The sequence below is a fragment of the Staurois parvus genome, unplaced genomic scaffold, assembly GCF_062004578.1.
Source record: "Staurois parvus isolate SC_StPar_1 unplaced genomic scaffold, SC_StPar_1.0 ptg000701l, whole genome shotgun sequence".
NCBI classification, from domain to species: domain Eukaryota; kingdom Metazoa; phylum Chordata; class Amphibia; order Anura; family Ranidae; genus Staurois; species Staurois parvus.
This window is the reverse complement of record NW_028318497.1, coordinates 114474-140384: the sequence shown is the minus strand read 5'-3', so window position 1 is coordinate 140384 and position 25911 is coordinate 114474. Positions and strand designations below refer to the sequence as shown.

Below are 25911 nucleotides of genomic sequence, written 5' to 3'. Positions count from 1 at the left end.
GATATATTTCTCGCACATGGGTATATGTGGAATCACACCCTAAAATACATTTGGCTACTTCTACTGAGTTTGGGGATACCACATGTGTGAGACTTTTTGGGAGCCTAGCCACATACAGGCGCCCAAAAATCCAATGACCACTTTGAAAGCCTGAAGGTGCGTAACTTCCTCATTTCACTTCCTCACTACCTATCACTGTTTTGAAGGCCCTGAAATGGCAGGATAGCACCCCCCCATGACCCCTTTTTGAAAAGTAGACACCCCAAGGAATTTAAAAAGAGGCATGGTGAGTATTTTGCAGATCTCATTTTTTCTTACAAGGTTTTGAAACATAAAAAAAGAAAAGAAAAAATATGTTTTTGTTTTTTTTCTTCATTTTCCAAAAGCTTGTGGCAACAAACGAGACCTGCAAAATACTCACCATTCTTCTTATCAAATTTCTTGGGGTGTCTACTTGCCCCAAAAAAATATAAATTCGGAAACCGTAATGAGTTTCCATGCAAGGTTTGAATTTGGGTTGGCGGCGATACATTGTTGTGCATATAAAATGCTTTGATCCACAATCAATAACATAAAAATAGTGCAGCGCTGAAATGGTGACAATATAACAGAAAAATAGTCCACTAAAAGTCTTGTTCATATGAACGTATCCAGTGTCAGATGTGAATTCAGGATTGGTGATCCGTGTGGAAATGGCTGGAAAACGCACTCACCAGAAGTAAGACACATAAACGCAGTGTGCATTTAAAGCTCATGGGTCATCAATCCAGAGGGAAGTAAAGCTGGTCCAGTTACAGGAATGGTGGGTCCCTCCTCCGTAGATGCAGCAACAGATCTTCCTTCTCATGGTTAGAAGTAGAATTCCAAGATCCAGGTTCTGCAAACAAAAGCTCCTCAAGGGAGTTTTAGGGAAGGACACCCATAGTGAAGTAGGTCATAAAAGGCAGCTTTATTCAAAATAGTGATATCCAATTCAAAGCAGGCAGGTATCATACAGATGTGTCAGCAAGACAACTAACCCTGGTACTTTGAATAGTGGCCGCCGGGCCTCCACGTGGCTCCGGCGGCGTAGCGTCTCGACGTCAAGGCTCCTCCTTACGCGTTACGTGCGCACGCACATCTTCAGAGGTATGGAACCATTGACGTATTGACGCGAATGGGCGCATATATATAGGCATAATGACGCATGCGCAGTAGTGTGTGCGCCAATGCGCAAAACCCAAGGCGCATGCGCGTGGCTCCGTCTTCCATTTTAATGGAGCTCGAAGACACAGGGTGGGAGGGCGGAAATGCCCTATAATTGACAAATGAATGTCAAATGAAGTCAAGTTCAACAATGGTGTAAATTACACCCATATAAAGCAATCCGATGTGAGTCTATATAAAATATATGTAAAAAAGGCGCGATAGCGCCAATGTGTTGAACTTATTTCCAATTAGATAGTATTTCAGTAAATATATGCATGCGTCATTATAACTATGCAACTTAAAATTTGTCAACATTCAATAAAAACATAATATGCATAAAAGTTAAGTAAAAAATTCCCAAAGGATAAAACAAAATAAAGATAAGAAGGCTGCAGAGCTAAATCTGTACCAACCTAAGAAATAATGCGCATCATAGAGAGATCATAGAAGGTACTAAGGTAGAAGCGCATGTGAAAAGGTCAAATCAAGCGTCCATACCCATGCGTCTAAAGCATGGAAAAATGGGGTGAAATTAAATCATCCATTGGCAATAAAGCAGTTAAGATCTAGATCTATATTGAGCCCCGCTGGGTGGGAAGTACCCAATTCAAAAATATGTTTAGTCTCCAGCTGGGAAACTGCTCTCACTTTATGTGTACCTCTCCAGTGTGGGGTGACTAAGTCGATCCCCACAAACTTGAGTGATGTGGGATCTCTATGGTGAAAACGTCTATAGTGTAGAGATAGAGAATGGTCTTTGTAACCTTTTCTAATATTGGCAATGTGTTCCCTAAGGCGATCTCTAAGCCTCCTGGTGGTCCGGCCAATATATTGTTTGGAGCACGGGCATTCAAGTAGGTATACTACAAATTTGCTGTTGCAACTAATAAATTTATCTATTTGGTATGTCTTGTGTGTTTGACTGGAATTGTAGGAAAAGATTTTCTTCTTTCTAATTCCATTGCACTTGCAGGCGATGCACCTATTACAGGGGAAAAAACCCTTCATATTGAATAATGTGAGTGGTTGGGCAGGGGGGTTAATAATATTAGGAGATATTTTATCTCTGAGAATGGCTGGTCTCCGAAAAATTACTTCAGGTGTGTCAGGAAGTATGTTGTTCAAAACTGGATCTGATTTTAATATGTTCCAATTCTTCCTGATGATATATTTAACCGATCTATGTTGGACAGAGAATGTAGTGATGAACGGACAAAAAATGTCATTCATTTTCTTGGAATTGGTACCCAGGAGTTCCTCCTGGTTAATCTGGGTAATATCTAGGATAGTGTTATCTAGGGATATCCCATTGTAGCCCTTCTCCAAAAAACGTTTTTTCAAAATATCGGCTTGTATCTGAAAGTCTGAGGTGTTAGTACAATTCCTTCTCAGTCTTAGCAATTGTCCTTTAGGGACGTTAGCAAGCCAGCTGGGGTGGTGACAACTGTCCAGAGGAATGTAGCTATTCCGGTCGGACGACTTGAAAAACGTTTTGGTGATAATTTTATTATCTACCCTCATCAAGGTGAGGTCTAAAAAGTTAACTTCTTCATGGCTGAAGTTGTAAGTGAGTCTAATGTTTTGATTGTTAAAATTCAGAGTTGTGAAGAAATTATTTAGTGATTGTGTATCCCCATTCCACAGCAAGAGAATATCATCAATGTATCTCCTATAGAAGGTCAATTCTGGCCAGTCCCTGGAATATATAATCTCCTCCTCCCAGAAGGACATAAATAGATTGGCGAGACTGGGGGCGAATTTCGCCCCCATAGCCACACCCTTTATTTGTAAATAGTATCTGCCATCGAACCACATGTAGTTCTTAACCATTGCAAATTCAAGTAATTCTATGATGAAATCTATATGGGTGGAACTAAGAGGGCTCTGCTGTCTTAAGTAGCATTCTGCAGCTCGCATTCCATCTGCATGGTTAATGTTGCTATACAGTGATTCAACATCTGCCGTAACCAATATTGTAGATGGAGTGATGACTGCGTCTTTAATGGCATTTAGGACCTGTTTAGTGTCCTTGAGATATGAGGGGGTATGGACTACTAGTGGCTGTAGGTAATGGTCTATATATTGCCCGATCTTGGAGCAAAGGGAATTAATCCCGCTGACAATTGGCCTTCCTGGGGGTCTTAGAGGGTCTTTATGAATCTTTGGCAAGATATAAAGGATTGGTATCTTAGGTGCCTTGGGACAGAGGAAGTCCCTTTCTTTCTTGTCAATGATATCTCTCTCAAAGCCTGTCTTGATGATAGTTTTCAGGGCGTTCTTAAAAGACGATGTAGGGTTATAATTAAGGGGGAGGTATGTGGAGGTATCTTTCAAGATATTATATACTTCCTCCATGTAATCCTGTTTATTAAGGACTACTATTCCTCCACCCTTATCCGCGGGGCGGATGACCAAGTCATTTTTCTCTAGCAGTGATTTAGTTGCATATTTGAGGCTTGCGTCTGCATATACTTTTTTAACCTGTAGTTTCTGCAAGTCTCTTAGGGTTTGATCTCTAAAGAGACCCACTGCAGAGTTAGTTTGTGGTGGAGGGTTAAATGTGGATGCATTACCGAGGTGCATACAGATCTTCTGTGAAAAACAGCTCCAAAAAATCTAGGGGAGTAGTTAAATTTGCTATTTCCACCTGAATTCTGGGTTGGGCAGTGAATGGGGGAAGTACGGGTGCTGCAGAATTTGTGACTGACTTACTGACACTGCACTTGCTGGGGGAGAAGAGGGGGGTAAGCACAGGGGCTAAATGCAGGTGCTGGCAGGTGCCGGGGCTGATCCCGCTAACGCTGCGTTTTTGGGGACGCTATACTAATGTGAACGCTGGTATAGTGCTGATCTGATCAAAGATATTGATCCGTTCAGACACTATAGCAATGGAGATTTATTGTGTATGAGCATGTTCCTGGCAATCAATGGGTTAAGTGTGATTACTGGTGTACTGACGGGCAATCTGACGTTATCTGGCAGGGGCGTGAAAACCACGGGAGCGCGAATCACGTGTGTGTGTATATATATATATATATATATATATATATATATACACAGTATATGTGTGATTTTGTGCACCTGTGCCGCCCTGTAGCAGTAGTTATGCTATAGGGCGGTCAGGAAGCGGTTACATAAGCGGTTTGTGTTACACGCTACTTTACTTTAACTGACAATTGCGCGGTCATGCAACGCTGCACCAAAATGAAATTTACATCCTTTTTTCCCCACAAATAGAGCTTTCTTTTGGTGGTATTTGATTGCCTGTGCGTTTTTTATTTTTTGCGCTATAAAAAAAAGTCCAACAATTTTGAGAGAAAAAAATATTTTTGCTATAAAACATGTCCAGTAAAAAAATTTAAAAATCAAATTTTGTCATAAATGTTGGCCAAAATGTATTCTGCGACATGTCTTTGCTAAAAAAAAATCCCAATACGTGTAAATTAATTGGTTTACGTGAAAGTTATAGCGTTTACAAATGGCGGTATAGATACTGGATTTATTTTTTTTATACTAATAATAGTGGCGATCAGCAACTTATGGCGGCAATCAGTGACTTATGGTGGTAATCAGCAACTAATGGCAGGACTGTCGGACATTTTGACACTGGGGGGAAACTGACTTGGGGTCACTGACATCCCCAGTGACACCAATACAGTGATCAGTGCAAAAGAAAACCACTGACACTGTACTAATGGCACTGGGGAGGAAGGGGTTAACTTTTGGAGACAATCAAAGGGTTAACTGTGTGAGGGGAGTGTTTTACTAGGGGGCGGGTGTGTACCTCTCTGTTACACACTGTTCCGGAAGGCTGTGTCCAGCGATCCCAGAACAGTGTGCTGAAAGCTAACAGGGAAGAAAGCTCCATTGAAAACAATGGAGCCTTCCTCCCCGTTTGTGTTTGCTGTCAATCGCTGGGCTCCGGCGGGTAATCACCGGCCAGGACCCGGTGATTGACACCCGCAGCCGCGATCAGTGCTGCGGGTAGGGCGGTCGTGCGCCTCGCGCGCACCCCCGACTGCAGGATCACATTTATATACATGATCCTGCGCACAGGGGCCGCCTTATAGCAGTTTATGTACTGCGGGTGGTCCCCTAGTGGTTAATACAAGATCTCAAATTGCTCAGTTGCAGTACAGTTGTAGTCAGGGATAATAGGCCAAAATGTGCTAATGATAAAGAATACAGGCAGGTGTTTTATTACAGGAAATAAAAGACTGTAGATGATATTGTAGTGTAAACTTGGCCAGCAGCAGAACATTTTAATATTCAAGGTTAGGCCCAGATTTACTGAAAGTAAGCCCACTAAATCCTCACACTAAAAAACATAAACAAAACAAACTGCTACTAATAAACCAAGTGTGTCCACCAGGGGCAAAATATATATGGTAATCACAGCAGCGCGAGTTCTGATAAAAATATTGCATAAGTGCAAACAGTGCATAAATATTATGCCAAATAGTACCGAAACAAATAAAATGAAAAAATATCACATAAGTGTAAACAGTGTATGGGTATTATATCAATAAACAACACTATATGAGAAAGAAAGAACAAAGTCCACTTCACCAAAAGTCCAAGATGTGAAAAAATGTGAAAAAGAAAATAACAGTTCAGAAACGTGTTCCACCTATTCAGCTGAAATGAAATCCACCACCACATGCATTCCTTTGGGCAGCCTGAACTCACCAGAACAGATGGACCTATGTTAAATAACAACAGTTCAAAAAGCGCTTTCAAAAAGGGGGACTCTGCCTTTTATCTTCAATCCTCCATACTTTCACAGTTAGTATGGCTGAAAAAAGACAAAAGTCCACCCAGTTCAACCATTAAAAAAAAAAGTTATAATCCTATACCCACAGTTGATCCAGAGGAAGGCAAAAAAACCCAGTAAAGCATGATCCAATTTGCTCTTGCAGGGAAAAAAATTCCTTTCTGATCTGCCGAGAGGTAATTGGATATTCCCTGGATCAACTTTACCTATAAATGTTTGTCTCCAGTTATATTCTGTGTATCTAAGAAAAGATCCAGGCCTTTTTTAAAGCAATCCACTGAGCTGGCCAGAACCAACTCTTAAGGGAATCTATTCCACATTTTCACAGCTCTCACTGTGAAGAAACCTTTCTGTGTTTGGAGATTAAATTTCTTTTCCTCCAGATTCAAGTGTGCATGGCTCATATGAAGAAACTCGGATATACTTGAGTCATAAAAAAAGGGGGAAAGAGAGGGAGACTCATTGTGTAAAGAGTTAAAAACCCTGTTTATTTAATAAAATAAAACACTGCGCTCAAAAGTTTGGCACATACTGTATACATAGCATAGTCACTCTTGGTGGATCACCACTAGAGATGAGCGAATCGAAGTATCCGAAGTGGAATTCGAGTCGAATATCGGAAAAATTTCGATTCGTGCCGAATCCGAAAAATAGCCTAATTCGGACGCGCGAATCGAAATTTTTCAGAAAATGGCGGCTGACATGTGCGGCGACGGAGCGGGGATGTCTGGGAAGGCGCGCAGACAAGGCGCGCTGACCCATAATGCATTCCTCAACTACATGTGATCGCATCAGCCAATCAGCAGCCAGCCAGCCAGCACTGTGTAATGGTCGAGCTATAAATAGCGGCCATTTTGGAATTCTTCATTTGCCTGCAGTTATTGAACAGAGGCAGACCGCTCTGTACTAGGGACAGGGACAGAGTTAGGGCCACAGAAACGATAATTGGGGACAGAGAAAAGTTACTTAGGGACAGAGAACCATTACTCAGGGACACAGACTTGTTAATGAGGGCCACAGAATCGTTATTTAGGGACAAAGAAACGCTAGTTAGGGCCACAGAATTCATAATCAGGGACAGACAGAATTGTTACTCAGTGCCAGAGAATTGTTACTTAGGGCCACAGAAACGTTATTAGGGCCACAGAATTTTTACTCAGGGACAGACAGAATTGTTACTGAGTGCCAGAGAATTGTTACTCAGGGACAGACAGAATTGTTACTGAGTGCCAGAGAATTGTTACTTAGGGCCACAGAAACTTTAATTAGGGCCACAGAATTTTTACTCAGGGACAGACAGAATTGTTACTGAGTGCCAGAGAATTGTTACTCAGGGACAGACAGAATTGTTACTGAGTGCCAGAGAATTGTTACTTAGGGCCACAGAAACTTTACTTAGGGCCACAGAATTTTTACTCAGGGACAGACAGAATTGTTACTGAGTGCCAGAGAATTGTTACTCAGGGACAGACAGAATTGTTACTGAGTGCCAGATAATTGTTACTCAGGGCCCCAGAAACTTTACTTAGGGCCACAGAATTTTTACTCAGGGACAGACAGAATTGTTACTGAGTGCCAGAGAATTGTTACTCAGGGACAGACAGAATTGTTACTGAGTGCCAGAGAATTGTTACTTAGGGCCACAGAAACTTTACTTAGGGCCACAGAATTGTTACTCGCACAGACACAGAATTGTTACTCGCACAGACACAGAATTGTTACTGAAGGCCACAGAACTGTTACTTAGGGCCACAGAATTGTTACTCGCACAGACACAGAATTGTTACTCGCACAGACACAGAACTGTTACTGAGGGCCACAGAACTGTTACTTAGGGCCACAGAATTGTTACTCGCACAGACACAGAATTGTTACTCAGGGCCACAGAACTGTTACTTAGGGACAAAGAAACGCTAGTTAGGGCCACAGAATTCATACTCAGGGACAGACAGAATTGTTACGGAGTGCCAGAGAATTGTTACTCTGGGCCACAGAAACTTTACTTAGGGCCACAGAATTTTTACTCAGGGACAGACAGAATTGTTACTGAGTGCCAGAGAATTGTTACTCAGGGACAGACAGAATTGTTACGGAGTGCCAGAGAATTGTTACTCAGGGCCACAGAAACTTTACTTAGGGCCACAGAATTTTTACTCAGGGACAGACAGAATTGTTACTGAGTGCCAGAGAATTGTTACTCAGGGACAGACAGAATTGTTACTGAGTGCCAGAGAATTGTTACTTAGGGCCACAGAAACTTTACTTAGGGCCACAGAATTGTTACTCGCACAGACACAGAATTGTTACTCGCACAGACACAGAACTGTTACTGAGGGCCACAGAAACTTTACTTAGGGCCACAGAATTGTTACTCGCACAGACACAGAATTGTTACTCGCACAGACACAGAACTGTTACTTAGGGCCACAGAACTGTTACTTAGGGCCATAGAATTGTTACTCGCACAGACACAGAATTGTTACTCAGGGCCACAGAACTGTTACTTAGGGACAAAGAAACGCTAGTTAGGGCCACAGAATTCATACTCAGGGACAGACAGAATTGTTACGGAGTGCCAGAGAATTGTTACTCAGGGCCACAGAAACTTTACTTAGGACCACAGAATTTTTACTCAGGGACAGACAGAATTGTTACTGAGTGCCAGAGAATTGTTACTCAGGGACAGACAGAATTGTTACGGAGTGCCAGAGAATTGTTACTCAGGGACAGACAGAATTGTTACTGAGTGCCAGAGAATTGTTACTTAGGGCCACAGAAACTTTAATTAGGGCCACAGAATTTTTACTCAGGGACAGACAGAATTGTTACTGAGTGCCAGAGAATTGTTACTCAGGGACAGACAGAATTGTTACGGAGTGCCAGAGAATTGTTACTCAGGGCCACAGAAACTTTACTTAGGGCCACAGAATTTTTACTCAGGGACAGACAGAATTGTTACTGAGTGCCAGAGAATTGTTACTCAGGGACAGACAGAATTGTTACGGAGTGCCAGAGAATTGTTACTCAAGGCCACAGAAACTTTACTTAGGGCCACAGAATTTTTACTCAGGGACAGACAGAATTGTTACTGAGTGCCAGAGAATTGTTACTCAGGGACAGACAGAATTGTTACTGAGTGCCAGATAATTGTTACTCAGGGCCCCAGAAACTTTACTTAGGGCCACAGAATTTTTACTCAGGGACAGACAGAATTGTTACTGAGTGCCAGAGAATTGTTACTCAGGGACAGACAGAATTGTTACTGAGTGCCAGAGAATTGTTACTTAGGGCCACAGAAACTTTACTTAGGGCCACAGAATTGTTACTCGCACAGACACAGAATTGTTACTCGCACAGACACAGAATTGTTACTGAAGGCCACAGAACTGTTACTTAGGGCCACAGAATTGTTACTCGCACAGACACAGAATTGTTACTCGCACAGACACAGAACTGTTACTGAGGGCCACAGAACTGTTACTTAGGGCCACAGAATTGTTACTCGCACAGACACAGAATTGTTACTCAGGGCCACATAACTGTTACTTAGGGACAAAGAAACGCTAGTTAGGGCCACAGAATTCATACTCAGGGACAGACAGAATTGTTACGGAGTGCCAGAGAATTGTTACTCAGGGCCACAGAAACTTTACTTAGGGCCACAGAATTTTTACTCAGGGACAGACAGAATTGTTACTGAGTGCCAGAGAATTGTTACTCAGGGACAGACAGAATTGTTACGGAGTGCCAGAGAATTGTTACTCAGGGCCACAGAAACTTTACTTAGGGCCACAGAATTTTTACTCAGGGACAGACAGAATTGTTACTGAGTGCCAGAGAATTGTTACTCAGGGACAGACAGAATTGTTACTGAGTGCCAGAGAATTGTTACTTAGGGCCACAGAAACTTTACTTAGGGCCACAGAATTGTTACTCGCACAGACACAGAATTGTTACTCGCACAGACACAGAACTGTTACTGAGGGCCACAGAAACTTTACTTAGGGCCACAGAATTGTTACTCGCACAGACACAGAATTGTTACTCACACAGACACAGAACTGTTACTGAGGGCCACAGAACTGTTACTTAGGGCCACAGAATTGTTACTCGCACAGACACAAAATTGTTACTCAGGGCCACATAACTGTTACTTAGGGACAAAGAAACGCTAGTTAGGGCCACAGAATTCATACTCAGGGACAGACAGAATTGTTACGGAGTGCCAGAGAATTGTTACTCAGGGCCACAGAAACTTTACTTAGGGCCACAGAATTTTTACTCAGGGACAGACAGAATTGTTACTGAGTGCCAGAGAATTGTTACTCAGGGACAGACAGAATTGTTACGGAGTGCCAGAGAATTGTTACTCAGGGACAGACAGAATTGTTACTGAGTGCCAGAGAATTGTTACTTAGGGCCACAGAAACTTTAATTAGGGCCACAGAATTTTTACTCAGGGACAGACAGAATTGTTACTGAGTGCCAGAGAATTGTTACTCAGGGACAGACAGAATTGTTACGGAGTGCCAGAGAATTGTTACTCAGGGCCACAGAAACTTTACTTAGGGCCACAGAATTTTTACTCAGGGACAGACAGAATTGTTACTGAGTGCCAGAGAATTGTTACTCAGGGACAGACAGAATTGTTACGGAGTGCCAGAGAATTGTTACTCACGGCCACAGAAACTTTACTTAGGGCCACAGAATTTTTACTCAGGGACAGACAGAATTGTTACTGAGTGCCAGAGAATTGTTACTCAGGGACAGACAGAATTGTTACTGAGTGCCAGATAATTGTTACTTAGGGCCACAGAAACGTTATTAGGGCCACAGAATTGTTACTCAGGGACAGACAGAATTGTTACTGAGTGCCAGAGAATTGTTACTTAGGGCCACAGAAACTTTAGTTAGGGCCACAGAATTGTTACTCAGGGACAGACACAGAATTGTTACTGAGGGCCACAGAACTGTTACTTAGGGCCACAGAATTGTTACTCGCACAGACACAGAATTGTTACTGAAGACCACAGAACTGTTACTTAGGGCCACAGAATTGTTACTCGCACAGACACAGAATTGTTACACAGGGACACAGAACTGTTACTGAGGGCCACAGAACCGTTACTTAGGGCCACAGAATTGTTACTCGCACAGACACAGAATTGTTACTCGCACAGACACAGAATTGTTACTCGCACAGACACAGAATTGTTACTGAGGGCCACAGAACTGTTACTTGGGGCCACAGAAACGTTAATCAGGGACACAGAATTGTTACTGAGGGCCACAGAACTGTTACTTAGGGCCACAGAATTGTTACTCGCACAGACACAGAATTGTTACACAGGGACACAGAACTGTTACTGAGGGCCACAGAACCGTTACTTAGGGCCACAGAATTGTTACTCGCACAGACAGAATTGTTACTCGCACAGACACAGAATTGTTACTCGCACAGACACAGAATTGTTACTCAGGGACACAGAACTGTTACTGAGGGCCACAGAACTGTTACTTAGGGCCACAGAATTGTTACTCGCACAGACACAGAATTCTTACTCGCACAGACACAGAATTGTTACTCAGGGAAACAGAACTGTTACTGAGGGCCACAGAACTGTTACTTAGGGCCACAGAATTGTTTCTCGCACAGACACAGAATTGTTACTCGCACAGACACAGAATTGTTACTGAGGGCCACAGAACTGTTACTTGGGGCCACAGAAACGTTAATCAGGGACACAGAATTGTTACTGAGGGCCACAGAACTGTTACTTAGGGCCACAGAATTGTTACTCGCACAGACACAGAATTGTTACTCAGGGACACAGAATTGTTACTCAGGGACACATAATCGTTTAATTAAAGAGTATGTCAGACAACATGCAGAGGAGTGGCAGAGGAGGCAATGTTTTAGGAGCGAGCAGACGTGGCAGCAGAGGAAGGGGTCGAGGCAGCACTATTCGCAGCCAGAGGCCAGTGCTCCCGGTGTCATCCAGCGGTCGTGTCTCCACCGACAACCCTGCCGTCATCGATTGGTTGGCTCGGTCGTCTTCCTCTTCCCAGGTCACCTCTGACACCTACAGCCAACGGTCGGTGGGTACGTCAGACACAACCGTTAGTTGGCATGGCCCGGGACCAAGCCCACTGAAATCACGTGTCCTCTACCTGCCCCTGTCCTTTGGTGTTCCCTCACCAAGCGAAGTATCGCATGCTGTGGGCTCAGCCCCACTGTACAGTGAGGAAGAGCTAACAGAGGGCGGTCAGGAACGGGGGGAGACATCCGCCTTTTCAGCAGCTAGGCGAAGAAGTAGTGGCGAGGAGAGTGGCCCGGTAGCCGGTCTAGAGACAGGTCTGTCTCCTGACCCAGACGCAGCCGAGGGGGCTAGTAGTGAGGCGGAGACCCTACTTGATGATGAGGAGGTTGATCGCACTTGGCAGCCTCGTCGTCATCAGGCAATTTCTTCCGCATCATCAGGAGAAGAGGGTGGCAGCTTGGCAGTGAGCGAAACAGTCGGTGGGTTGCCCAGGAGACAGCAGCAGGGTCGCAGCAGTGTCAGTGGAAGCAGTGTCAGTGGAGCCAAAAGGCCACGGAGTAGAGCACCAGCTCCACTGCAGCCTACCACCACGGCCAGTAGTGGTGCCGGTGTGCACGGAGGAAGCAGCAGTCAGCCAGTGAGGAGTATCGGGGGCAAAGTTTCCTACTCGGCGGTGTGGCAATTTTTCGTCAAGCCGCCCGAGGAAGTAAACGTATCCGTATGTCGACTATGTGGCCAGAAAGTCAAGCGTGGCCAGGGGGCCCATGTTGGGACTATTTGGGCCATGTTGGGACAATGGGAGACCTCCCATTGCTGCTGTCTCCATCGCCACACTCTGCCATGTGCCACTTTCAGGTCTCCTCACACACTGCTGGTGTGTTGAATTTTTTGACATAGGGTGCTGGCAGATTACGGGCCTCCCATAGCTGCTGCCAGGCCCCTAATCTGCCATGGGCCCCTATATACCGCCTCCTCATGCTGCTGCCAAGTCCAGAGTGTGTCATGGGTCCCTGTACGGCCTCCCATTGCTGATGTCTCCATCGCCACACTCTGCCATGTGCCACTTTCAGGTCTCCTCACACACTGCTGGTGTGTTGAATTTTTTGACATAGGGTGCTGGCAGATTACGGGCCTCCCATAGCTGCTGCCAGGCCCCTAATCTGCCATGGGCCCCTATATACCGCCTCCTCATGCTGCTGCCAGGTCCACAGTGTCTCATGCCATGTGCCACTTTCAGGTCTCCTCACACTGCTGGTGTGTTGAATTTTTTGACATAGGGTGCTGGCAGATTATGGGCCTCCTATAGCTGCTGCCAGGCCCCTAATCTGCCATAGGCCCCTATATACCACCTCCTCATGCTGCTGCCAGGTCCAGAGTCTCTCATGGGTCCCTGTACGGCCTCCCATTGCTGCTGTCTCCATCGCCACACTCTGCCATGTGCCACTTTCAGGTCTCCTCACACTGCTGGTGTGTAGAATTTTTTGACATAGGGTGCTGGCAGATTACGGGCCTCCTATAGCTGCTGCCAGGCCCCTAATCTGCCATAGGCCCCTATATACCGCCTCCTCATGCTGCTGCCAGGTCCAGAGTCTCTCATGGGTCCCTGTACGGCCTCCCATTGCTGCTGTCTCCATCGCCACACTCTGCCATGTGCCACTTTCAGGTCTCCTCACACTGCTGGTGTGTAGAATTTTTTGACATAGGGTGCTGGCAGATTACGGGCCTCCTATAGCTGCTGCCAGGCCCCTAATCTGCCATAGGCCCCTATATACCGCCTCCTCATGCTGCTGCCAGGTCCAGAGTCTCTCATGGGTCCCTGTACGGCCTCCCATTGCTGCTGTCTCCATCGCCACACTCTGCCATGTGCCACTTTCAGGTCTCCTCACACTGCTGGTGTGTAGAATTTTTTGACATAGGGTGCTGGCAGATTACGGGCCTCCCATAGCTGCTGCCAGGCCCCTAATCTGCCATAGGCCCCTATATACCGCCTCCTCATGCTGCTGCCAGGTCCAGAGTCTGTCATGGGTCCCTGTACGGCCTCCCATTGCTGCTGTCTCCATCGCCACACTCTGCCATGTGCCACTTTCAGGTCTCCTCACACACTGCTGGTGTGTAGAATTTTTTGACATAGGGTGCTGGCAGATTATGGGCCTCCTATAGCTGCTGCCAGGCCCCTAATCTGCCATAGGCCCCTATATACCGCCTCCTCATGCTGCTGCCAGGTCCAGAGTCTCTCATGGTTCCCTGTACGGCCTCCCATTGCTGCTGTCTCCATCGCCACACTCTGCCATGTGCCACTTTCAGGTCTCCTCACACACTGCTGGTGTGTAGAATTTTTTGACATAGGGTGCTGGCAGATTACGGGCCTCCCATAGCTGCTGCCAGGCCCCTAATCTGCCATAGGCCCCTATATACCGCCTCCTCATGCTGCTGCCAGGTCCAGAGTCTCTCATGGGTCCCTGTACGGCCTCCCATTGCTGCTGTCTCCATCGCCACACTCTGCCATGTGCCACTTTCAGGTCTCCTCACACACTGCTGGTGTGTTGAATTTTTTGACATAGGGTGCTGGCAGATTACGGGCCTCCCATAGCTGCTGCCAGGCCCCTAATCTGCCATGGGCCCCTATATACCGCCTCCTCATGCTGCTGCCAGGTCCACAGTGTCTCATGCCATGTGCCACTTTCAGGTCTCCTCACACTGCTGGTGTGTTGAATTTTTTGACATAGGGTGCTGGCAGATTATGGGCCTCCTATAGCTGCTGCCAGGCCCCTAATCTGCCATAGGCCCCTATATACCGCCTCCTCATGCTGCTGCCAGGTCCAGAGTCTCTCATGGTTCCCTGTACGGCCTCCCATTGCTGCTGTCTCCATCGCCACACTCTGCCATGTGCCACTTTCAGGTCTCCTCACACACTGCTGGTGTGTAGAATTTTTTGACATAGGGTGCTGGCAGATTACGGGCCTCCCATAGCTTCTGCCAGGCCCCTAATCTGCCATAGGCCCCTATATACCGCCTCCTCATGCTGCTGCCAGGTCCAGAGTCTCTCATGGGTCCCTGTACGGCCTCCCATTGCTGCTGTCTCCATCGCCACACTCTGCCATGTGCCACTTTCAGGTCTCCTCACACACTGCTGGTGTGTTGAATTTTTTGACATAGGGTGCTGGCAGATTACGGGCCTCCCATAGCTGCTGCCAGGCCCCTAATCTGCCATGGGCCCCTATATACCGCCTCCTCATGCTGCTGCCAGGTCCACAGTGTCTCATGCCATGTGCCACTTTCAGGTCTCCTCACACTGCTGGTGTGTTGAATTTTTTGACATAGGGTGCTGGCAGATTATGGGCCTCCTATAGCTGCTGCCAGGCCCCTAATCTGCCATAGGCCCCTATATACCGCCTCCTCATGCTGCTGCCAGGTCCAGAGTCTCTCATGGGTCCCTGTACGGCCTCCCATTGCTGCTGTCTCCATCGCCACACTCTGCCATGTGCCACTTTCAGGTCTCCTCACACTGCTGGTGTGTAGAATTTTTTGACATAGGGTGCTGGCAGATTACGGGCCTCCTATAGCTGCTGCCAGGCCCCTAATCTGCCATAGGCCCCTATATACCGCCTCCTCATGCTGCTGCCAGGTCCAGAGTCTCTCATGGGTCCCTGTACGGCCTCCCATTGCTGCTGTCTCCATCGCCACACTCTGCCATGTGCCACTTTCAGGTCTCCTCACACTGCTGGTGTGTAGAATTTTTTGACATAGGGTGCTGGCAGATAACGGGCCTCCCATTGCTGCTGCCAGGCCCCTAATCTGCCATGGGCCCCTATACCGCCTCCTCATGCTGCTGCCAAGTCCAGAGTGTGTCATGGGTCCCTGTACGGCCTCCCATTGCTGCTGTCTCCATAGCCACACTCTGCCATGTGCCACTTTCAGGTCTCCTCACACTGCTGGTGTGTTGAATTTTTTGACATAGGGTGCTGGCAGATTACGGGCCTCCCATTGCTGCTGCCAGGCACGTAATCTGCCATGGGCCCCCGTACCGACTCCTCATGCTGTGACGTTGCAACAAGGTGGAATTCAACCCTACATATGTTAGACCGCCTTTACGAACAGCGAAAGGCCATCACCGATTTCCTGATGTTAAAAGCGGATAAAGGTACTCCCTGTGTAACTTAGATGTCAGCCATTGGCAGCTCATGCGTGACACCTGCGCTTGCTCAGGCCCTTTGAGGAGGCCACGCTATTCGTGAGTCGGCAGGACTATGGGATGAACGACGTCATTCCTCTGTTGCACGTCCTGGAACAAATGCTGTTAACAATGGCTGGTCAGGGTGCGGTAGACGTGGCGCACAGATCTCAACGCCACATGACCCCTGTGGGGGCAGGACAGGAAGAAGAGGAGGAGGTAGAGGAGGACATTGGTGCTCAGGAATTATTGAGTGAAATGGGTGGTTTTTCCACTCAGCGGACAGGAGTGGAGGAGCAGGAGCATCTGGTAGAGGAGGAGGAGGAGGAGACAGAGGACCCAGACGCACCGTGGCAGTATGCTGTGGAGATGGAGGCAGGGAGTCCCTCGCATTCCTTGGCACAAATGGCCCATAGCATGCTCGGTTGCTTGCGTAGCGACAGCCGAATAATAACCATCAGACAGAGGGATGACTTTTGGCTGTCCACCTTGTTGGACCCTCGCTACCGTTCAAAAATGGTGGCCTTTTTCACACCTGCTGAGAGGGAGGCCAAAATAACGTACTATAAAAACCACCTATGTAGTCAGCTGGTCTCTGCCTGTCTGCGCCAACGTCCATCCTCAGACACTGTGGGCCCTGTGCGCTCGCGTTCCGCTGCCATGGCAGCAGGGGAGGGGTGGGGTGGTAGGAGCAGTGGCAGCTCCACCAGCAGCGGCTGCCTCAGTCTGCAGTCGATGATGAGTAGCTTTCTTCACCAGCGCAGTGAGGAAACTACTAACCAGCCGCAGCAGCAGCAGCAGCAGCAGCATCAGGTGGACCTGGAGCAGGACCTTAAACAACAGGCTTAGGCCTACTTGGACAGCACCCTGCCAACCGAGGTAGACAATCCCCTTGACTACTGGGCAACGAAACTTGACCTTTGGCCCCAACTAGCTGAATTTGCCCTTGAAAGGCTGTCATGCCCGGCCAGTAGCGTGGCATCGGAGCGCGTGTTTAGTGCGGCAGGAGGTATTGCAACTCCACGGAGGACACGACTGTCCACCCAAAGTGTGGAGAGACTGACGTTTGTGAAAATGAATCAGGCGTGGATTAGTCTGGATTTCAAACCACCAGTTCCTGACACAACTGACTAAATCCGCCATGAATCATGCCCCAAACATGTGCCACTTTCAGGTCTCCTCACACTGCTGGTGTGTTCCATTTTTTGTCATAGGGTGCTGGCAGATTACGGGCCTCCCATAGCTGCTGCCAGGCCCCTAATCTGCCATGGGCCCCTATACCGCCTCCTCATGCTGCTGCCAAGTCCAGAGTCTCTCATGGGTCCCTGTACGGCCTCCCATTGCTGCTGTCTCCATCGCCACACTCTGCCATGTGCCACTTTCAGGTCTCCTCACACTGCTGGTGTATTCCATTTTTTGTCATAGGGTGCTGGCAGATTACGGGCCTCCCATAGCTGCTGCCAGGCCCCTAATCTGCCATGGGCCCCTATACCGCCTCCTCATGCTGCTGCCAGGTCCAGAGTCTCTCATGGGTCCCTGTACGGCCTCCCATTGCTGCTGTCTCCATCGCCACACTCTGCCATGTGCCACTTTCAGGTCTCCTCACACTGCTGGTGGGTTCCATTTTTTGTCATAGGGTGCTGGCAGATTACGGGCCTCCCATAGCTGCTGCCAGGCCCCTAATCTGCCATGGGCCCCCGTACCGACTCCTCATGCTGCTGCCAGGCCCGTAATCTGTCATGGGCCCCTGTTGTCGCTTGTTGGCATATTCCGCTCGTTCAGATGCTCCTTCTCCTGCTACTCCTCTTCACGGATTCCGTCAGCAGTCTTTCTTGGAATCCGTTTCCAAGAGACAACAGTTTGCGAGCACGCACCAGACGGTGCAGAAACTGAACGTCCTCCTGTCCAAGTTGCTGCTGCCAGGCTCGTAATCTGTCATGCGCCCCTGTACCGCCTCCTCATGCTGCTGCAAGGTCCAGAGTGTGTCATGGGCCCCCGTACCGACTCCAAATGCTGCTGCCAGGCCCGTAATCTGTCATGGGCCCCTGTACCGCCTCCCCATGCTGCTGCCAGGTCCAGATTGTGTCATGGGTCCCTGTACGGCCTCCCATTGCTGCTGCCAGGCCTGTAATCTGCCATGGGCCCCCGTACCGACTCCTCATGCTGCTGCCAGGCCCGTAATCTGCCATGGGCCCCTGTACCGCCTCCTCATGCTGCTGCCAGGTCCAGAGTGTGTCATGGGTCCCTGTACGGCCTCCCATTGCTGCTGTCTCTATCGCCACACTCTGCCATGTGCCACTTTCAGGTCTCCTCACACTGCTGGTGGTTTCCATTTTTGTCATAGGGTGCTGTATGGCCTCCCATTGCTGCTGCCTCCACCGCCACACTGTGGCTCCACACTCTGGTTTTGGCCCCGTGACTGGCCAAATGAGTGAAGTGTGCGGTGATTCTAAGATCGACGGCACTCATCTGCATGTCATACTGCCTGACAGTATTATTTCTCTTCCCCAGCAGACTCCAAGGGCATTTAAATTAAAGGTACAGTGTTCAGCACTAATATTAAGTCTCTCTGAAGCCTAGAAACACCCTTTTTTAAGTTAAATTCACAGCGAATATATTCGACTCGAATCAAAATTTTTCCACGAATTCGCCGAATCAGTCGAATCGAATTTTTGAATACTTCGCTCATCTCTAATCACCACCGCTCCACCAGCTGTAAAGAGAGCTGGCGTGCTTTCCACCCTGGTTAAGACAGAATCCCGTGGACTGGAAATGACGTCAGTACCAGCCGCTTTAGCTGCTATGTAGGGGTCGATTTCCTTACACCCCTGTCACATTGGGTGCGACTTGGCATGTGATTTGCATGCCATGCGACTTGAAAATCATATGCCAAGTCACACCCTATTGTCCACTATTAGAGCGGTCATATCGGTGCGGTTCCAACTTGGTCGGAGCCGCACCGATTTGTAAAGTAGTGCATGCACTACTTTTGTTACTATTTGCATAGACATCTGTGTCAGATGTCTTGCAAATCGCAATCAATCGGCAGGTCACTCGATTTTGAAATCGCGCGACTTCTCTGTAAGTCGCACAATTTCAAAATAGGCTTTGATGTGACCGGGGGCTTAAGGCAAATACACTGTGCAGTGCAAGTGCAATTGCTCTAGATCAGAGGGGAAGCTCTGAACTGAGGGGAAGCTCTGCTGATTCCTACATCTAATGATGTGCAATCAAAAATGCTGGGTTTTTTTTCTTTATTTTCCTTGCATGTGTTTGGGTATTCTTTGTAAAGTGAAGTTTTACCTCATTTACTAAGCTATGAAGCATATGCACTTGCAGTGCACACTAAATTTGTCTTTAGAAAATGAATCCCAGAGTGTTGTTTTTTGATATAATACCCATACACTGTTAACACTTATGTGATATGTTTCAATTTTGTTTGTTTCAGTGCTTATTAGTATAATATTTATGCATTGTTTGCACTTATGCAATATTTTTATTAAATCTAGTGCTGCTGTGATTAACATATACAGTATTTAGGCCCAAATTATTTAGGCAAAGAGCACAGGCTGGTATTTTTATTAAAAGAAATAGGATTTTGCAAAAGATACAGAAGTGTAAAACTGGTCAGCAGCAGGACACTTTTATTCTTAGATAATAAGCCTAATGGTATATGCATAACTTCTATTTTATCTATAGGGATATGGGGTGCAATGAATGTGAACAATATCACGTGAGGTGGTTTGGGTACACACTGGGGTTGATTTACTAAAACCATTGCAATATCTGGTGCAGCTCTGCATAGAAACTAATCAGCTTCCAGGTTTTTTGTCAAAGCTTAATTAAACAGCTAGAAGCTGACTGGCTACCATGCACAGCTGCACCAGATTTTGCACTCTCCAGTTTTAGTAAATCAACCCCACTGTTCTAGCACTTATTTTTTTTCAAATGATGCAGCGGCTTGATGTAAATGAAAGGCAGCTCCAAGAACAGCAGATAGTCCGTAACAGGTGAATGATCCCCTTTAAGCACCCAAATTTAACAAAAGTCTCTATCATCATAAAATAAAGATTAAACAAGAAAAACAAACTTTTTAGTGAAAACTTGCAGCACAAAATAAATAAAAGAATCAGTTTAACCTAAAATAAAGGCTGTATCAACACAAAATAGGAACCAACATAGAGTTGTGCTCAAAAGTTTCATATCCTGGCAGAAATAATAAAATTTTGCCATTGATATCGAAAATATGACTGATCATACCAAAAAATGTATTTTATTTAAGGATAGTGATCATACGAAACCATTTATTATCACATAGTTGTTTGGCTCCCTTTTAAATCATAATGATAACAGAAATCACTCAAATAGTCCTGAGACACAGAGGTTAAAATGAAAATTAAAGGTTCATTTTTAAATTGCAATTAGTGTCTGTGTATAAATAGTTAATAAGTTTGTTAGCTCTTACGATGCATTGAGCAGGCTAGATACCGAGTCATGGGGAGCAGAAAAGAACTGTCAAGACCTGCGTAACAAGGCAATACAACTTTATAAAGATGGAAAACAATATAAAAAGTAATCCAAAGTCTTGAATGTGCCAGTCAGTACTGTTCAATCACTTATTAAGAAGTGGAAAATGTGTGGATCTCTTGATACCAAGCCAAGGTTAGGTAGACCAAGAAAGATTGCAGCCACAACTGCCAGAAGAGCTTTTTGGGATACAAAGAAAAACCCACAGGTAACCTCAAGAGAAATACAGGCTGCTAGAGAAAAAGACGGTGTGGTTGTTTCAAGAAGCACTATTAGACAATACTTGAGGAAAAATTAGCTGCATGGTCAAGTTGCCAGAAAGAAACCTTTACTGTGCCAATACCACAAAAAAGCCCAGCCACAATATGCCCGACAAGACCTTGACACGCCTCACAACTTCTAGCACACTGAATTCTGCTGTGACGAGATCAAAATAGAGATTTATGGTAACAACCATAAGCACTATGTTTGGAGAGAAGTCAACAAGAATACCATCCCCACTGTGAAGCATGGTGGTGGCTCACTAATGTTCTAAAGACATAGGAAGTCTGCATGAAAGATGTGCATGGGACGCTCTTGGACTTTCCAGCACGACAGTGACTCTAGGCACAAAGCCAAGTTAACCCTCCAGTGCTTACAGCAGAAAAAGGTGTTTCTGAAGTGGCCATCACAGTCTTCTGACTTTAATATCATCAAGGGAGATATCAAACATGTGGTTCATTACAACCAAAGACTTTGCATGACCTGGAGGCATTTTGCCTAGACGAATGGGCAGGTATACCACCTGTAAGAATTCAGGGCCTCATAGACAACTTTTACAAAAGACTATATGCTGTTATTGATGCTAAAGGGGATAAAACACAGTATTAAGAGCTGAGGGTATGCAGACTTTTGAATAGGAGTAATTTCATTTGTTTACTTCAGGGGTGTCCAAACTTTTTTCAAAGAGGGCCAGATTGGATGAAGTGAACATGGTGGAGGGCCAAACCTTTTTCCGAACATTCTTTGAACCATTACAATTAAATGCAAATAAATTATTTTATGCCAAGTTAATTGCAAACGACATACTTTTCATTTCATAACATTAAGATCAACTGACAGCTGAGTTTTCACAATGTATTGAAAATAAATTTTAAAAAAACTTACCTGCACTAATGTGAAGGGTGAAAAAGGTAACTGGAGCTGAAGTCTCTGCTCGGCAGCCGGGAGGGGAAGAGAAACACACTTCACGCTGGAAGCCCGGCCCTGACATCACCGCCCTCTGTCGCTCCCAGCGCGGCGCAGTCACGCATGCGCACTGCTCTCAAGCAGAAGACTGTCTGCCACAGAAGGGAGGGCCGTGCGACAGCCGCATTTACACAGACCAGGGAGAACGCGCCGCAGTCAGGCATGCGCACTGCCCTCTGCTCTCAAGCAGAAGACTGTCTGCCATAGAAGGGAGGGCCGTGGGAGGGCCACATTACACAGAGCAGGGAGGGCTGTTGGAGGGCCGTATTAAACCGACCCCTGGGCCGTAAATGGGCCGCGGGCCGGACATTGGACATGACTGGTTTACTTGTTGCCATGTTTTGCTTTATGTTTGTGTCATTTTGTTATGACCTACCATTGAATATGAATCCCATTAGAAATAAAAGAAATGTATTTTGCCAACTCACTCATGTTTTCTTTAAAAATGGTACATACTATTACCAATTCTCCAAGGGTATGCAAACTTTTGAGCACAACTGTATCCCAAAATAAATGAAAACCTAAAATACCACCCCTGAAACAAAAATTTATGTAAACTGAATTCTTACAAAATAAAAAACGTTTGCTATCACTGGGGCAGCTGACTGCTGACCTCAAGTTAGCCACAAAATAAAATGAAAGACCACAATATTAAAAAAACAAGGCACCAAATAGGTTGATTGCCCACAGAACAAGTAATCAGAGTTAAAATACAGTTTCCTAACTGACCATAAACTCTTTTTGTGTGATTTGTCAAATTTCCCTATACTTTCTCTACAACAATTCACTGACACCATATGGCTGCTCTGTGTCTCATTTTTATAGTGAGAGGGCTGACTTATCCAAAAGCTCCCTTATTGGCTCCTCCAAGCTTGATGGCTTTTGTTCAAAGGCCATGCCGTGCATTATGGTAAAAAAAAAATTCTACAAGGTGAATATGCACATACATTTGCTGGGGCCATGAATCTCAAACCCTTAGCATTTGCCCCAAACCCATGGCAGTGGCGAACTTCTAATCTCATCCTTAAAATCTAGCTGCACTAGCATGAATTGTTGACTGCTTCATGTATATTGTTGACTGGAGCTAGTCTATGAAGGGTTTGTTCTATAGCTCAAATCTAGGCAGATACAAAAAAAAAAACAAATAATGCAGCTCTGTTATTAATACATCATTATTATTTTTTTATGCAAGTTGACTTGGTATTACCCTCTTGCAGTTGTTTTGTACAGCAGGGCTGCAGTGTGATGGAAACAACAGTGCAGAGAGCCAATCAATTCATGTGCTGACATGAAGCATGCTGATAGGAAGAGAAAGCACGGTGACAGAGAGATGATCATAGCACTGTGCTGCTTCGTCTTTCACTGACTAACCACAAGCTCGGGCAGGTCCAGATTAACCCGGGCACAGAAGTAATGGGTTGAATGATGCTGGCCATTATAAAAGAAAACAAAAGGAGCACTGGCCTAGTGCATTTATCACAGGGGGCTTATTGATAAAGAAAACAAAGATTAGAAAATATACTCACAAACCACGGTGAGAATGAAGCTTAATAAATTACAAGGACAATGGTGAGAAGGATCCACGAGGGAGATTCTGTCAAATGGACATCTTCCAGGGATCTGGACTCGCTTAAACGTTTTGGGGCAAGCCCTCTTCCTCTAGCCAAAAGCCTAGCAAGTTGCCCCATACCTGTGCACAGGAGAATTTTGTTTCTTATATATACTGATGTTGGCCATCAGGCTGAGGACATCTAGCAGCAGAAAAATTTATTGCAGGGGGGAAGGGGGAAATATCTGGAGTGAAGACGAATATTGCAGTAAAAACTGTTTTGTTTTGTTTTTTAATCTTTTAATGGGCTATTCTGTTTTATCTTGTTATTTTGGGTTGTAATTCTGTTAGAATTTGCATAATAGGTGCTTTTTTTTTACAAAGTCATTACAGATATAGCTGTTAATTATGCATTCCAGTGGTTTCAGTCATTTTCAAATATATGCAAAGTGCCTGAAATGATAGCCGTGTTATTAGGGTGTGTGTTTTCTCTATGTATAAATGCTTAAGGCTGCAAAAACAAGACTGTCTTTCATGCTTCCATGTTGTGATTTTTCTCTATACAACACAGCAGAGTACACATTGTTTCCTCCTTTGTTAGTAATGGGAAGCATGCAACATAAAAGCGAATACAGGGTCAGAAGTGTAATATCCATGTTCAGTCTACCCATTAAACTCAAAAGCCATTTGGACTAAGACACCATTGTTGATCGGGTCTATAGCTGCCTCTCCTGCTGCTCCCCTTAGGATTTATTATGAAAAAGCCTGTCTGAATATGCATCATGGGAACACACTACTTATGGAGCAACATTTATTCTGATTAAAGTTACCCTTATAAATCTAATGTTCAAAGGATTTACAGAAGTGGACTTACTGTAGATGGAATAGCCACTACGGTAGTCAACAGTCACAAAGGTGATCACTCTTTTCTGTCAATTTATTTTGTTTGATGGTTTTCAGACAGTTATCTATTTAGCTGTATATCCAGAAATGATCTATTTTAAAAGTATGAGGCTGAACTACTCTGAATAGTGTTCTAAAATTGAAGATAGCAGTGGTTGATTTGTTTGAAAGATCTTATCAATATGTACAAATGTCCACATATAGACCAAGTAAAATGTTCAGATAGTGTTGACATAACATGCAGTGCTTGCTATAATATGTTATCACCTTTCATTACCCACTTCCCAGTGTAATTTACAATCTATTTTCTTTACAACAGCCACACAATCACCTACACAATCACCTATGTATAGGTAATTTGGCACAAGCCAACCAACTAATTACTTTGTACATAGTTAGTCCATTCGATCTAGTTGCTGCTAAGAATATGTTATGCTAGTAGAAGTTCTACTGTAGCTGAAGGTATACTCTAATGCTTTTAAGGGTGCATATTTGTAGAAGTATTTGAATACAAATTTTCCACAAGGCATGAAATTTTGTCTTGTATAAAATGCATTAGGCTATAATAAATTAGGTATTGTATATCAATTGTGACATGTTTACAGGTTAGAGAAATGGCATATTATGTGAGTTTTGGGCTTCCTGTTTTGTGTTTTTTCCTCTTTTTACAACCCTGAGAAGTTCAGGCTGGGTCAAGGTAAAATAAAGGAACTGAGGTCAAGTTGGTTCCTTTCCCCATTTACTATCCTGACATCTCAGCTAAAAGAAGCATAATTAAAGTCTGGTCTACTAAATGCCATAAAAGCTTTTCTTTAAAATATGAGCACATCTAGCCTTGACGCTGGTGCCTGAAGCAGGTGCAAATGAATCTGGGTTATCTTTCATTGTAAAATACACATCTGTTTATCTTTTAGGTCCTCTGTATTACATTTCCTTGATTTTTATCTCTTAGGAGTTCCTTCAGGGAAGAAAAAAAGTGATTGCAGTAGTAGGTGGCCAGAGATGTATACATCTGCTTTCCTCTTCATTTGATTGACATGTGCTTTAGTGAGACCAGTGCATCGGATACGCTTCTGTGAGCTTCCAAGCATCTGAACAAGTGCTCCCCATTTAGCATGTGACAGGGAGAGTGCCGCAGGTGATGATCCGCAACAATTCAGGTAACATGGACTCTACTTTTAGAAACACTTGGTCTAATTAGCTGCCACTTGACTTATCAACAGACCATTGTTGTCTCACAGTAACATTAGAATGCTGCTGCAATGTACTAGGCTGGCTGCTAGAGGAACAAATAAAAGATTATATCTCTACAGATGATGAACTAAATACAAATTATGTATTTTATTTAAGACATTAGTTTATAATGTTACAATATAAAAATCCTTATAGATGTTAAAACTCACCTATCATGAGCATCTAAAGTTTATGAGTTGCAAGATCATTTGGCAATCAAGCCATCTGTACAAGTTTGTTAGACTAGACTCCGAATTTGGAGTAGATCTACTGTAAATCTAATCGAATGACATTTAAG

General features: G+C 45.2%; 1 long non-coding RNA gene across 1 annotated transcript in view; it reads left to right on the top strand.

Annotated features, from left to right (window-relative positions):
- Positions 1-25526, top strand: part of LOC149446018 (uncharacterized) — a 146549-nt gene extending 121023 nt beyond the window's left edge. Inside the window, exon 4 of the long non-coding RNA XR_016306283.1 lies at positions 25333-25526. This is a non-coding gene — a long non-coding RNA (uncharacterized LOC149446018). The remainder of the gene's footprint in view (positions 1-25332) is intronic.
- The last annotated feature ends 385 nt before the right edge of the window (positions 25527-25911 follow it).